This window comes from Scyliorhinus torazame, chromosome 3 (genome assembly GCF_047496885.1).
Source record: "Scyliorhinus torazame isolate Kashiwa2021f chromosome 3, sScyTor2.1, whole genome shotgun sequence".
NCBI lineage: Eukaryota > Metazoa > Chordata > Chondrichthyes > Carcharhiniformes > Scyliorhinidae > Scyliorhinus > Scyliorhinus torazame.
In genome coordinates, this window is record NC_092709.1 from 337,576,008 (window position 1) to 337,589,933 (window position 13,926).

Sequence of the window (13,926 nt, forward strand, 5' to 3'; positions counted from 1 at the left end):
TTCCTCCTGGTTCCTGGACTGGCCAGCTTATTTATAGTAGGAGTTTCTCCGCCCCCCTCATTGGGGAAGTTCATACTCCCATAGGATTGTGGGATAGTCATTAGTCCCCAGCCAATCGTCAGTAGGCAGGTTATAACATCCCTCCCCCCCAAAGTCCAAGGAATCCACCGTAGGCCCTGGCGAAGGAAGGCGTCAAACTCGTTTGGCCGCAGGCCGGACGCCATTTGCACGCGGCGCTGGATCAGGCGGCGTATAACGAGACAGAGACCAGCGCTTCCGTGATGAACGGCGCGGTTGTACATCCACGGCCTGTGGACCCGAGGATTCCCCCTCTGATTCATCCTGTGTCTCCATCTCGGAGTCAGAGTCTGCTGCCTCCGTCATGTCAGCGTCTCTATCCCCATTCGGTCCCGTCACGACCTGCGCAGGCTTCGAGTGAGGCACCAGTGGAAGATTTGGAGGACTACCTTCCCTTGTTTCTGGTCTTTGCCGCTGTTGAACTGAGCTCCGGGGGCGGGGAATCTTTTGCGGGGATGATCTTCTGGACCGGACGTGGTCTACATGTTTTCGCTGGAGACGACCCTGGGCTTGCACTTGGTACGATATAGGGCCCGTTTGGCGAAAGATTACACCAGGAACCCATTGGGCACCACCAGCAAAATTCCGCACGAATACTGGGTCACCGGGCGCAAACTGCCGAATCGGACGATGCCGAGACAATCCCGGTCCCTGCCGTTCTTGTGTGCAGCGTACTTTTGCGCCAATGTCCGGGAAGACCATACTAAGGCGGGTGCGAAGTCTCCGGCCCATTAGGAGTTCTGCGGGAGCTACCCCAGTCACTGTATGGGGGGTGGTCCTGTACGTAAACAAAAACCGAGCCAGTCTCGTGTCCATTGATCCGGAAGACTGCTTCTTTAGGCCTCTTTTGAATGTTTGCACTGCACGCTCTGCCAACCCATTTGAAGCCGGGTGGTAAGGGGCAGTGCGGATATGGCGGATGCCGTTCGTCTTTGTAAACCTAGCAAACTCCTCACTCGTGAATGGAGTGCCGTTATCCGTGACCAGCACCTCGGGGAGGACATGCGCGCTAAATGATAAACGCATTTTTTCAATTGTTGCGCAGGACGTTGTCCCCTGCATCTTATGCACCTCCAGCCATTTGGACTGGGCGCCAATTAGTAGAAGGAACATGGATCCCTGAAAAGGGCCTGCGAAATCTGCATGTAAGCGTGCCCAAGGCCGCCCTGGCCATTCCCAGTGATGGAGGAGCGCGGCCGGCGGAAGCTTCTGATGCTCCTGGCAAATGGAGCAGTTTTGGGCCACCTTCTCAATGTCGGTGTCGAGGCCTGGCCACCAGACATAACTCTGGGCCAACATTTTCATCTTGGTCACGCCCGGATGCCCATTGTGCAAGTCTGATAATATCAGATCCTGGCCTTTTTCCGGGACAATCACACGCGTCCCCCACAAGAGGATGCCGTCTTCCACGCTGAACTCTGACAGCTTGGAGGAAAATGCCCGCAACTCGCCTGGGAGCTGTCTATGCTGCCCACCATACAGGACTATGTGCCGAACCTTTGACAAGACTGGCTCCGTCTGGGTCCACTCACGGATCTGTGATGCCGTGACAGGCAAGGTGTCCATAAAATTTAGGGTTGCGACCACCTCACCGGTCGTGGGGGTCGACATGGGGCCGGTTGATAAAGGCAATCGGCTCAGTGCGTCGGCATTTGCTATCTGAAAAATTGCGCAGGCAGAGGATACTCCAAAGGGCAACCGTGTATATTCATACAGGCCCCGGTGTGTGTTAATTGTTACATATGGTCGGGAGGCAGGGTCCAGCTCCAACTGCAGGTAGGCGTGACTCATATCTAATTTTGTGAATGAGAGTCCGCCTGCAAGTTTCGCGTAGAGATCCTCTATGCGAGGCATTGGGTATCGGTCGAGTCGGGAAACTGTATTCACTGTAAGTTTATAGTCGCCACACAAGCGAACTGTGGCATCTGGCTTCATTACTGGTACAATTGGTGCTGCCCAGTCAGCAAAACGGACGGGCCTGATAATACACAAACTCTCCAAACGAGTGAGCTCCCCTTCTACCTTCTCGAGCAAAGCGTAAGGCACTGGGCGCGCCCGGAAATAGCGCGGCGTGGCTCCTGGTTCAACTTGGATACGGGCTACGGCCCCTTTTATTTTCCCCAAACCAGGCTGGAATACCTCTGGGTATCGTCCTAGCACCTCAGTCAACCCTCCAGAAACTGTTTGGAGGATGTGCTGCCATTGCAATCGTAAATGGCGCAACCAGTCCCGACCCAACAGGCTGGGCCCATGGCCACGCACTACGATAAGTGGGAAACGCCTCTCCTGGCATCCATAGACAACAGGGGTCATTGTAGTTCCTGCAATGTCCAGTGGTTCCCCCGTGTAGGTGGCCAACCTGGCCTGTGAGTCAGTTAATGTAAGGGTCTGTATACCCTGCTTGATGCGGTCGAATGTCCTCTGGGCGATCACGGAGACCGCTGCGCCAGTATCCAACTCCATCTCCAGTGGGTGGCCATTGACCCGTACTGTCACCTTAATGGGGGCCACACGGGGAGCTGCCACACAATGCAGCTGCAGGCAGTCGTCCTCCGTCTCCACGTCCTCAGGAGTGGTCGCCGCAGGTTCATCCACATGGAAGGTACGGCCTCTGGGCTGGTCCCAGTTACGGCCCCTGGGCTGGTCCCAGTTTCGGTCGGAACGACGGCACCTCTGGCGTCCCCAGGACCGCCGTCCACGACGGGGTCGGCGCCTACAAGTCTGACACGGACATGGCTCCTCATCCATTGGCTCTGGAGAAGGCTCCCTTCGGGGAGGAATGTCCGATGGCCACTGGCGTCGGTCTGGTCGTTGCCTCGCCCAAGGTACCGCAGGAGTGCGGGGGGACGTTTTTGGGCGGAAAGGGTTGCGCCCCAAGGCATGCACTTCCATTCCCTGTAGCTCCTGTACTCCTCGCTCTGCGCTCTCTCGGGACAAGACTATTTGTATTGCCTGTTGAAAAGTCAATGTTGGCTCCGCTAACAACTTTCTCTGGGTGGCCGCATTGTTAATACCGCAAACCAAACGGTCGCGTAACATTTCTGACAAGGTCTCCCCATAGTCACAGTATTCCGCAATCCCGCGTAGCCTGGATAAAAAATCGGCAAGGGATTCTCCAGGGGTCCTCTCAGCGGTATTAAACCAGTAACGCTGGACTATCGTGGACGGGGTTGGGTTAAAGTGTTGCCCCACTATATTCACAAGTTCGTCAAACGTTTTGGTGTCCGGCGCAGCTGGGTACGTAAGGCTCCTAATCACCCCAAACGTATGCGGCCCGCAGGCGGTGAGCAATATGACCACCTGGCGCTCGTTTTCAGTGATATTGTTTGCCCGGAAATAGTAACGCATCCGTTGTGTGTACTGGTTCCAGCTTTCCAGCGCAGCATCAAAAACATCCAAACGTCCGTACAGAGGCATGGTATAATAGAAAACAACTTCCAACCTGTATCCAACAAAAATCCAGGGAGGTGGCTTCAGCAGTGTAGACAGCTATTCACTTTTACCTTTGTCGCCACTTTTGTAAGGGCCCCGAAGAATCCAGCACGAGTTTTAATGATACAAAATAATAACGTTTATTTACTATAACAATATATACATAACAGTAGCAATAACTTCCCTTGCTACCTTCTCCTTCCTCCTGGTTCCTGGACTGGCCAGCTTATTTATAGTAGGAGTTTCTCCGCCCCCCTCATTGGGGAAGTTCATACTCCCATAGGATTGTGGGATAGTCATTAGTCCTCAGCCAATCGTCAGTAGGCAGGTTATAACAAAACCATTGTCGATTGTCGTAATATCCCAACTAGTTCATTAATGCGGCACGGTAGCACGGTGGTTAGCACTGTTGCTCCACAGCTCCAGGGTCCCAGGTTCGATTCCCAGCTTGGGTCACTGTCTGTGCGGAATCTGCACGTTCTCCCCGTGTCTGCGTGCGTTTCCTCCGGGTGCTCCGGTTTCCTCCCACAGTCCAAAGATGTGCGGGTTAGGTGGATTGGCCATGATAAATTGCCCTTAGTGTCGAAAAAGGTTAGGTGGGGTTGCTGGGTTACGGGGATAGGGTGGAGGTGTGAGCTTCGTTGTGTGCTCTTTCCAAGGGCTGGTGCAGACTCGATGGGCCGAATGGCCTCCTTCTGCACTGTAAATTCTATGATTCTATGCTCCTACAATGTCCTTTGGGGAAGGAAATCTGCCATCTTTACCTGGTCTGGCTGACATGTGACTCCAGATCCACAGCAATGTGGTTGATTCTTAAATGCCCTCTGAAATGGTCTAGCAAACCACTCATTCAACCGCTACAAAGGAAACATAAAGTATTGAAGCCGGACAGGCCACCCGACAATGACCCAGACATCACCTATTCCAAGATGGCGCCGGAACGAGGCGGCTTCTTGCAAGCTGTGCCCAGTACCCTCTAATTCTATCTTTTACTCTCGTTCTATGCTTCTAAAACTTCATTCTAACTCTTTTACCTCATATTAAGTTGATCTTTTCTCACACTCTAACTATGACTGTAACATTATATTCTGCAGTCTCTCCTTCCATCCCTATGTACGGTATGCATTGTCTGTATAGCATGCAAGAAACAATGCTTTTCTCTGTATACTAATACATGTTTTACGAATGATGGGTGTATCCAGAATCAGGGGTTACAGTGTGAGGATTCAGGGTCAATATTTCGGAGAGATACAAGGAGACATTTCTTCACACAAAGAGTGGTGAGTCATGATCAGCCATGATCGTGATGAATGGCGGAGCAGACTCGAAGGTTCAAACCGCCTCCTCCTGCTCCTATCTTCTATGTACCTATGTATCTCTGTATGTGACAATAATAAATCAAATCAAATCAAAAATCAAAGAACCGACAATGGCAAACACCGCCCTGTCAATCCTGAAAATTTCTCCTTACAAAAATCTGGGGGCTTGCTCCAAAGTTGGGAGAGCTGTCGCACAGACGAGTCAAGCAACAGCCTGACATAGTCATACTCACGGGATCATACCTTACAGATAACGTCCCAGATACCACTGTCACCATCCCTGGTATGTCCTGTCCCACCGGCAGGACAGACCCAGCAGAGGTCGTGGCACGGTGGTCTATAGTCATAATAATAATCGCTTATTGTCACAAGTAGGCTTCAATGAAGTTACTGTGAAAGGCCCCTAGTCGCCACATTCCGGCGCCTGTTCGGGGAGGCCAGCACGGGAATTGAACCTGCGCTGCTGCCTTCTTCTGCATTACAAGCCAGCTATTTAGCCCACTGTGCTAAACCAGCTCTAGAAGGGCACCAGAAGTCTCATGGCACCAGATCAAACATGGGCAAAGAAACCTTCTGCTGACTATCACATACCGTCCACCATCAGCCGATGAATCAGTGTTCCTCCATGTTGTACACCACTTGGAGGAAGCACTGAGGGTGACAAGGATGCAGAAAATGAGTTGGATGGGGTCTTCAATGTCCATCACCAAGAGTGGCTCGGTAGTAACACCACAGACCAAGCTGGCCGGGTCCTGAAGGACATAGCTGCTAGACTGGGACTGCAGCAGGTGGTGAGGGAAACAACAAGGGGGAAAAACATACTTGACCTCATCCCAACCACCCTGCCGCAGATGCATCTGCCCATGACAGTATTGGTAGAAGTGACCACTGCACAGTCCTTCACATTGAAGTTGTGTGGCACTACCACTGTGCTAAATGGCGTGGACTTCTAACAGATCTAGCACAACAAGACTGGGCATCCATGAGGCGCTGTGGGCCATCAGCAGCAGCAGAATTGTATTCAACCACAATCTGCTATCTCCTGGCCTGGAATTTCCCCCAAGTACCACCAAGCCAGGAGATCAATCCCGGATCAATGAAAAGTGCAGGAGGGCATGCCAGAGGCAACAGCAGATAAAGCTAAGAATGAGGTGTCAACCTGGTGATGCAATAACACAGGACTACTTGTGTGCCAAACAGCATAAGCAGCAACTGGTAGAAAGAGCTAAGCGATCCCACAACCAAAGGATCAAATCTAAGCTCTGCAGTCCTCCCACATCCAGCCGTGAAAGGTGGTGGACAATTAAACAACTCAGTGGAGGGGGAGACTCCACAAATATCCCCATCACAGTGATGGAGGAGCCCTTTACATCTTTGTATTGGATAAGGTTTAAGCATTCGCAACAATCTTCAGCCAGAAGTGCAGAGTGGATGATTCACCTCGGCCTTCTCCAGAGGTCCCCACCATTACAGATGTCAGTCTTCCGCCAATTTAATTCACTCCAATTGCTATCAAGAAACGGCTGAACCACAGAATCCCCACGCTGCAGAAGGAGGCTATTCGGCTCATCGAGTCTGCACTGACCCTCTGAAAGAGGACTCTACCAGGGCCCATTCCCCTGCCCTATCCCCATAACCCCACCTAATACATCTTTGGACTGTGGGAGGAAACCTGAGCACCCGGATGAAAGTCATACAGACACGGGGAGAAGGTGTAAACTCCACACAGTCACCCAAGGCCAGAATGGAGTCCTTGGCGCTGTGAGGCAGCAGCGCGAACCACTATGCCACCATGCCAAGTGGATACTGAAGAGGCGATGGGCCCTGACAATATTCCGACAATCTTGCGCTCCAGAACTTGCCACACCCCTAGCCAAGCTGTTCCAGTACAGCTACAAAACTGGCAGCTACCCGGGAATGTGGAAAATTGCCCAGGTATGTCCTGTAAACATGAAACAGGATAAATCCAACGCAGCCAATTACTGCCCCATTAGTTGACCCTTGACCATCAGCAAAATTCTGGAAGTGATCAACAGTGCTATCAAGCAGCACTTGCTTGTCAATAACCTGCTCACGGACGCCCAGTTTGGGTTCCACCAGGGGCACTCAGCTTCTGACCTCATTACAGCTTTGGTTCAAACATGGAGAAAAGAGCTGAATGCCAGAGGCGAGGTGAGAGTGACTGCCCTTGACACCAAAGCAGCATTTGACCGAGTGTGGCATCAAAGAGCCCTAGCTAAACTGGAGTCAGTGGGAATCGGGGGGAAACTCTCCACTGGTTGGAGTCATATCTAAACTGGAGTCAACGGAAGATGGTTGTGGTGGTTGGAGGTCAATCACCTCAGCTCCAGGACATCACTGCAGGAGTTCCTCAGGGTGGTGTCCTAGGCCCAACCAACGTCTGCTGCTTCACCAATGACCTTTCTTCCATCATAAGGTCAGAAGGTGGGTGTTCGCCGATGACTGCACACTTTTCAGCACCATTGGCGACTCCTCAGATACTGAAGCTGTTATCTCCCTAACCTGTTGGAGGGTTTTTTTGAGGATGTTACTTTTGGCACAGGAGCAACCAGGACCCTAGGCCCAGTCCACCCCTACCAAGCTCTTACTGCATAAAGTTCTGTACAGAGCGCATTCAAGAAATGTTCACGACAACTGTACAGTTAGATCACTTCAATCATTTGGATCTATCAATCGTCAATTTTTTTTAAAAATCGTCAGTTAAAAAAAAGGGCTCCTTGTTCTAATCAACTGAAGGATCCCATATCAGAGAGTGAATGCACAGAATGCTAATTTAATGAATAATTCTAATGTCTGAAGGAGGTGATTATCGCAAAATATGCTAATTAAGCTCCGAGCCTCACTTTTTTGATGGAGTAGATTGGGAGAAATTATTTCCACTGACAGGCGGGTCGACAACCAGAAGCCGCAGATTTAAGACAATTGACAAACGAGCCAAGTGAGATCGGAGGAGAAATGTTTTTTGCACAGTTGTGATCTGGAAGGGATTTCCCCCAAGGGTGGTGGAACCGCGTTCGATCACAACGTTCGAAAGGGAATCAGAACTATAGGCAAAAAGGGAAAATCACTGGCAGAGCTACAGAGAGGGCAGAGTGGGACGAATTTGACAGCTCTTTCAAAGAGTCAGCATGGGGACAATGGGCCGAATAGCCTCCTCCTCTGCTGTAAGAAACTCGGCTCGTATAAGGTGCCAGTTGGGAGCTGACGAGGTCCAGTGACTGTAAATTCTATGATTCTATGATGATTCTACGAAGCTATGATTCTACATGCTCTGAATCGATTCACCTGAGGTACAGCCTTTTGAGCTGATCATTTTGTTATTTTCATAGTTTGAATTCTTCCTTCCCCGCACTGTTACAGCGTTGGCTCCACATTTAATTGCTTAAATTAATCTTTGTACAGCTTATTTAACTAGACATTGGAGAGGGTGCAGAGGAGATTTGCAGCCATGCTGCCAGAAGTGAAGGGTTGTACCTCTCGGGAAAGATTGAATAGACTGAGGCTGAGAGGTCACTTGATAGAGATTTTTATGATTGGGAAGGAATTGGAGATGTTAGGCATTTGCAATGGTGGTTAGCTCAATTGACTAAATGGCTAGCATTTGGATCAGATTAACACCAACAGCACAGAGTTTGATCCCTGTCCAGCCGAGGTAGACCTCATTAGCCCATCTTAGACTTTTCACCCTACTATCATGAAATATCTGTGCATTTCAATGCGATTTGGCAAATAATTATCAAGGACTGGCCTTTAGCAGAGAGAGGCCATAAGACCATAAGACATAGGAGCAGAATTAGGCCACTCGGCCCATTGAGTCTGCTCCGCCATTCAATCATGGCTGATATTGTTTCTCATCACCATTCTCCTGCCTTCTCCCCATAACCCCTGATCTCCTTATGAATCAAGAATCTATCTATCTCTGTCTTAAAGACACACTGTGATTTAGCCTCCACAGCCTTCTGCAGCAAAGTGTTCCACAGATTTACCACCCTCTGGCTGAAGAAATTTCTCATCTCTGTTTTAAAGGATCGTCCCTTTAGTCTGAGATGGTGTCCTCTGATTCTAGTTTTTCCTACAAGTGGAAACATCCTCTCCACGTCCACTCTATCCAGGCCTCGCAGTATCCTGTAAGTTTCAATAAGATTCCCCCTCATCCTTCTAAACTCCAACGTGTACAGACCCAGAGTCCTCAACCTTTCCTCATACGACAAGCTCTTCATTCCAGGGATCATTCTTGTGAGCCTCCTCTGGGCCCTTTCCAAGGTCAACACATCCTTCCTTAAATACGGGGCCCAAAACTGCTCACAATACTCCAAATAGGGCCTTATACAGCCTCAGAAGTCCATCCCTGTTCTTGTATTCTATCCCTCTTGACATGAATGCTAACATTGCATTTGCCTTCCTAACTGCCGACTGAACCTACAGGTTAACCTTAAGAGAATCATGAACAAGGACTCCCAAGTCCCTTTGTGCTTCTGATTTCCTAGGCATCGTCCCATTTAGAAAATAGTCTATGCCTCCATTTCTACTTCCAAAGTGCATAACCTCACACTTTTCGACATTGTATTCCATCTGCCATTTTTTGCCCACTCTCCGAGCCTGTCCAAGTCCTTCTGCAGCCCGCCTGCTTCCTCAATACCACCTGTCCCTCTACAGATCTTTGTATCATCTGCAAACTTAGCAACAGTGCCTTCAGTTCCTTCTTCCAGATCATTAATGTATATTGTGAAAAGTTGTGGTCCCAGCACAGACCCCTGAGGCACACCACTAGTCACCGGCTACCATCCTGAAAGAGACCCCTTCATCCCCACTCTCTGCCTTCTGCCAGTCAGCCAATTCTCCATCCATGCCAGGATCTTACCCTTAACACCATGGGCTCTTAACTTATTTAACAATTTTCTATGCGTCACCTTGTCAAAGGCCTTCTGGAAATCTAAATAAATCATGTCCACTGGTTCTCCTTTGTCTACCTTCCTTGTTACTTCCTCAAAGAATTCTAACAGATTTGTCAGACATGACCTCCCTTTGACAAAGCTGTGCTGACTCAGTCCTATTTTACCATGCGTCTCTAAGTACTCCGCGATCTCATCTTTAATAACAGACTCTAAAATCTTACCGATGACCGAAGTCAGGCAAGTCGAATGTGCTTCCATTTGTGTAACAATGGATAGACAATACTCATGAATAAGCCCAGTGAGGAATACTAAGAATAGTAGAGCTCATTTTTATTAATTTACGGGATGTGGACGTTGCTGACTAGTCCAGCATCTGTTGCCCATCCCTAATTGCCCTTCAGAAGGTGGTGAGCTGCCTTCTTGAACCGCTGCGCCCCTGAGGTGTAGGTACATCCACAGTGCTGTTGGGAGGGAATTCCAGGATTTTGACCCAGTGACAGTGAAGTAACGGCGATATATTTCCATGTCAGGACGGTGAGTGGCTTGGAGGGGAACCTCCAGGGGGTGGCGTTCCAGGTATCTGCTCCTCTTGTCCTTCTAGTTGGTAGTGGCCTTGGGTCTGGAAGGTCCTGCCTAAGGAACCATGGCAAGTTACTGCAGTGCATCGTGTAGATGGAACACACGGCTGCTGCTGTTCGTCGATGGTGGAAGGATTGAATGTTTGTGGAAGGGGTCACAATCAAGCGGGCTGCTTTGTCCTGGATGGTGTTGAACTTCTTGAGTGTTGTTGGAGCTGCACTCATCCAGACAAGTGGAGAGAAATCCATCATATTCCTAACTTGTGCCTTGTAGATGGTGGACAGGCTTTGGGAGTCAGGAGGGGAGTTACTCTCTGCAAGATCCTAAACCTCTGACCTGCTCTTGTAGCCACAGTACTAATATGGCGAGTCCAGTTCAGTTTCTGGTCAATGGTAACCCCCAGGATGTTGACAGTGGGGGATTCAGTAATGGTAAAGCCATTTAAAGTCAAGAGGGCTTGTTAGATTCTCTCTTTCTGGCGACGGTCATTGCCTGGCGCTTGTGTGGCGCAAATGTAACTTGCCAATTGCTAGTTGAGAGCCCAAGCCTGAATGTTGTCCAGGGTTTGCTTCATGCACTGCGTCAGCTGCAGATTTGCGACTGTCGCTAAATATTGTGCAATCATCACTTGTAACCTGATGGTGGAGGGAAGGTTCTGGTGATGGTTGGGGCTAGAACACGACCCTAAGGAACTCCTGCAGCCATATCAGAGAACTGAGATGTTTGACCTCAATCCAGCACAACCGCCTTCCTTTGTGCTACCTTTCACTCCAACCAGAGGAGGGCTCCCCTCGCGATTCCCATTGACTCCAGCAATGCGAGGGCTCCTTGAAGCACCCTCAGACAAATGCTGCCTTCATGTCAAAGGGCAGTCACTCTCGCCCACCGTCTTGAGTTCAGTTCTTCCGTCCACCTTTGGGCCAAGGCTGCAATGAGCTGCGTGGCCCCGGCAGAACCCACACTGAGCATCGGTGAGCCGGGGAGGGGGAATTCAAGAAAACGAGGATGAAGAAAACAAAGCCTGGTTGGGGGAGGAGGAAAGGGCGGCAGGAGAAGTGAAAAGAGGCTTGAAGCCCCTTTCAAGAATTTTAATCTTGCACTGTTGCTTCTCTCCCCCCCCACCCCTTTCAGAAAGGAAAGTAATAATAACTTAAGATAATGAATGTGTAAATTTACAGCAATGACAAATGTAACCGCATTACCTGAAAATTAGTAAATTCAATTACGGAAAAGAAAACAGGAAAACTGTAATTTGCGGTTCTTGCCATGTATAACTCCATTATTAAAATTGTAATATAAGCATGCATCCAGAATGAAATGGCGTGACGGCGGGCTGGAGGATTAGTATGGCTGATTGAACATCGTGTTAAATCACTTTGGGAAACTTAATTATCCCTACGCACCATATATTATGAACCATCTTTATTGATTTCTGCTTGCTTTTTTTCTCGCATGAGAGTATGGAAATGAGGCCCCGTTAATAGGTGGAGCAGCTCATTTGTATCATCCTCGCCCGGAGTGGCTTTTACCTATTAAAAGAGACAGTGGAGCTGTTGAATTGGTCTGCAAATATTTGAGAGGGCATGGGGGGGTGGGAGTGGGGGAGGGGAGGGGGGGGGGTGCCACAAGTAATAAGAGTAATATTAAAAATTAATATTTAGTGTAACCATATTTAGTGGGCCTTTGAAGGTTATTGCTGTGCTTAGTTGTTGAAAGAGGGAGCGGGGTGGGAGCGGGGTGCGGGTGATAGGAAGTGGAGCATCTAGAATTGCAAACGTATACTGTTGCATCCAAGATGCAGGTCCCTGAAGTGATGCTGCGAGGTAGCCAGTTTTTCCATGGAGTTACATAGAGTCTGCAGCCACTTCGGGTCCAACTGGTCTATGACGAACCTCCTCTATCTCCTCTCCATCTCATCCCATCAACATGTCCTTCTATTGCTTTCCCATACATCCAGCATCGCCAATAACACACCTAGGTTATTTTCTATTACTAACCCATGCGGTAGTAAATTCCGCATTTCCAGCTCTCTCTGGATGAAGCAGTTCTGCTGAATTCCCTGTTGGAGTTATTGCTGAGAATTTCATATTCATGGCCCCTTATTTCTGTCTCTCGGACTTCTTCATAATATTAAAAAGCCTTGTTTGGGCCACTCGGGGACCGATAGTGGTCTAGTGGGCAGCACGGTAGCATGGTGGTTAGCACAATTGCTTCACAGCTCCAGGGTCCCAGATTCGATTCCCGGCTTGGGTCACTGTCTGTGCAGAGTCTGCACGTTCTCCCCGTGTGTGCGTGGGTTTCCTCCGGGTGCTCCGGTTTCCTCCCACAGTCCAAAGATGTGCAGGTTAGGTGGATTGGCCAATGTAAATTGCCCTTAATGTCCAAAATTGCCCTTAGTGTTGGGTGGGGTGAGTGGGTTATGGGGATAGGGTGGAGGTGTGGGCTTGGGTAGGGTGCTTTTTCAAACAGCTGGTGCAGACTTGATGGGTCGAATGGCCTCCTTCTGCATTGTAAATTCTGTGATTCTATGATGATAGTGTCCATGTCACTGGATGAGTAATCCAGAGATTCTGGGGACTGGTGGAATTTGAATTCAATTAATTTAAAATAAGACTGGAATTATAAAGCTAGCCTCATGAATGGTGAGCATGAAACAATCATCGGTTGCTGTTAAAAATCCATCTGGTTCACTCATGTTCTTCTTCGGAGGGCAACTAGGGATGGGCATTAAATGCTGGCCCAGTCAGCTGTTGCCCAAGACCCTATTCGATCTGCTTCGACGGACACGATAAAGACACCTGAATTTAGTACAACTCTGCTTCATTCAGAAAGGCCTGCTTAATCGGGATTTCTGAGATTATAGTACAGAGACGATTCAAACTCACTACTGAGATCTAGGTATTACCCACACTAGTGACGGAGGCTGGCCAGCCTATGATCACTCGTTGTGGATATCTTCTTCTCTGAGTTCCGAGCTCAGGCCTCCTCTCCTACGATGGTTGCTCCCGGGGGTTCCCAGGTTGTCGCTAACCCTTCCGATATACCTTCCTTTATTCAAGTTTTTTTGGCACTGAATCAGGATACACACACATACCAGGCCTGAGTTCTAAAAATAAGAAAGGGAAAGAATAGGAACAACATGCCAGCAAATGGGAGCTCCAGAGGCCATAGAGGTGGCAGGAGCGGAGGAAAAGGCCAAGAGTAGTGGGTGGACGGGTTGACGGACCCATGAGGCGTGGGGTCCCCGGCCACCTCGGAGAGAGGGAGACCGACAACCCGAATAAAGGACCCCCCCCCACCTCGTGCCTGGAGATGGATGGAAGACATTCCTGACCGAGGAACTGTTGGCGATCGCCGGAATGGGGAAGAAGCTGGAAGCTCAAGGGAAGACGATCCAGGAGCTTGAGAAGTCATCAACGGACCAGAGCGACAGGATTGTCACCCTGGAGGCCGAAATTGAAAGATTGGTGACAACCCAGGGGAGCCTAAAGGGGAAGGTCGAGGACCAAGAGAACCGGCCACGGTGCTAAATATACGGATCGTGGGCCTGCCAGAGGGGATTGAGGGCAGGGACCCGACAGACTATGTGGCCCAGATGCTGG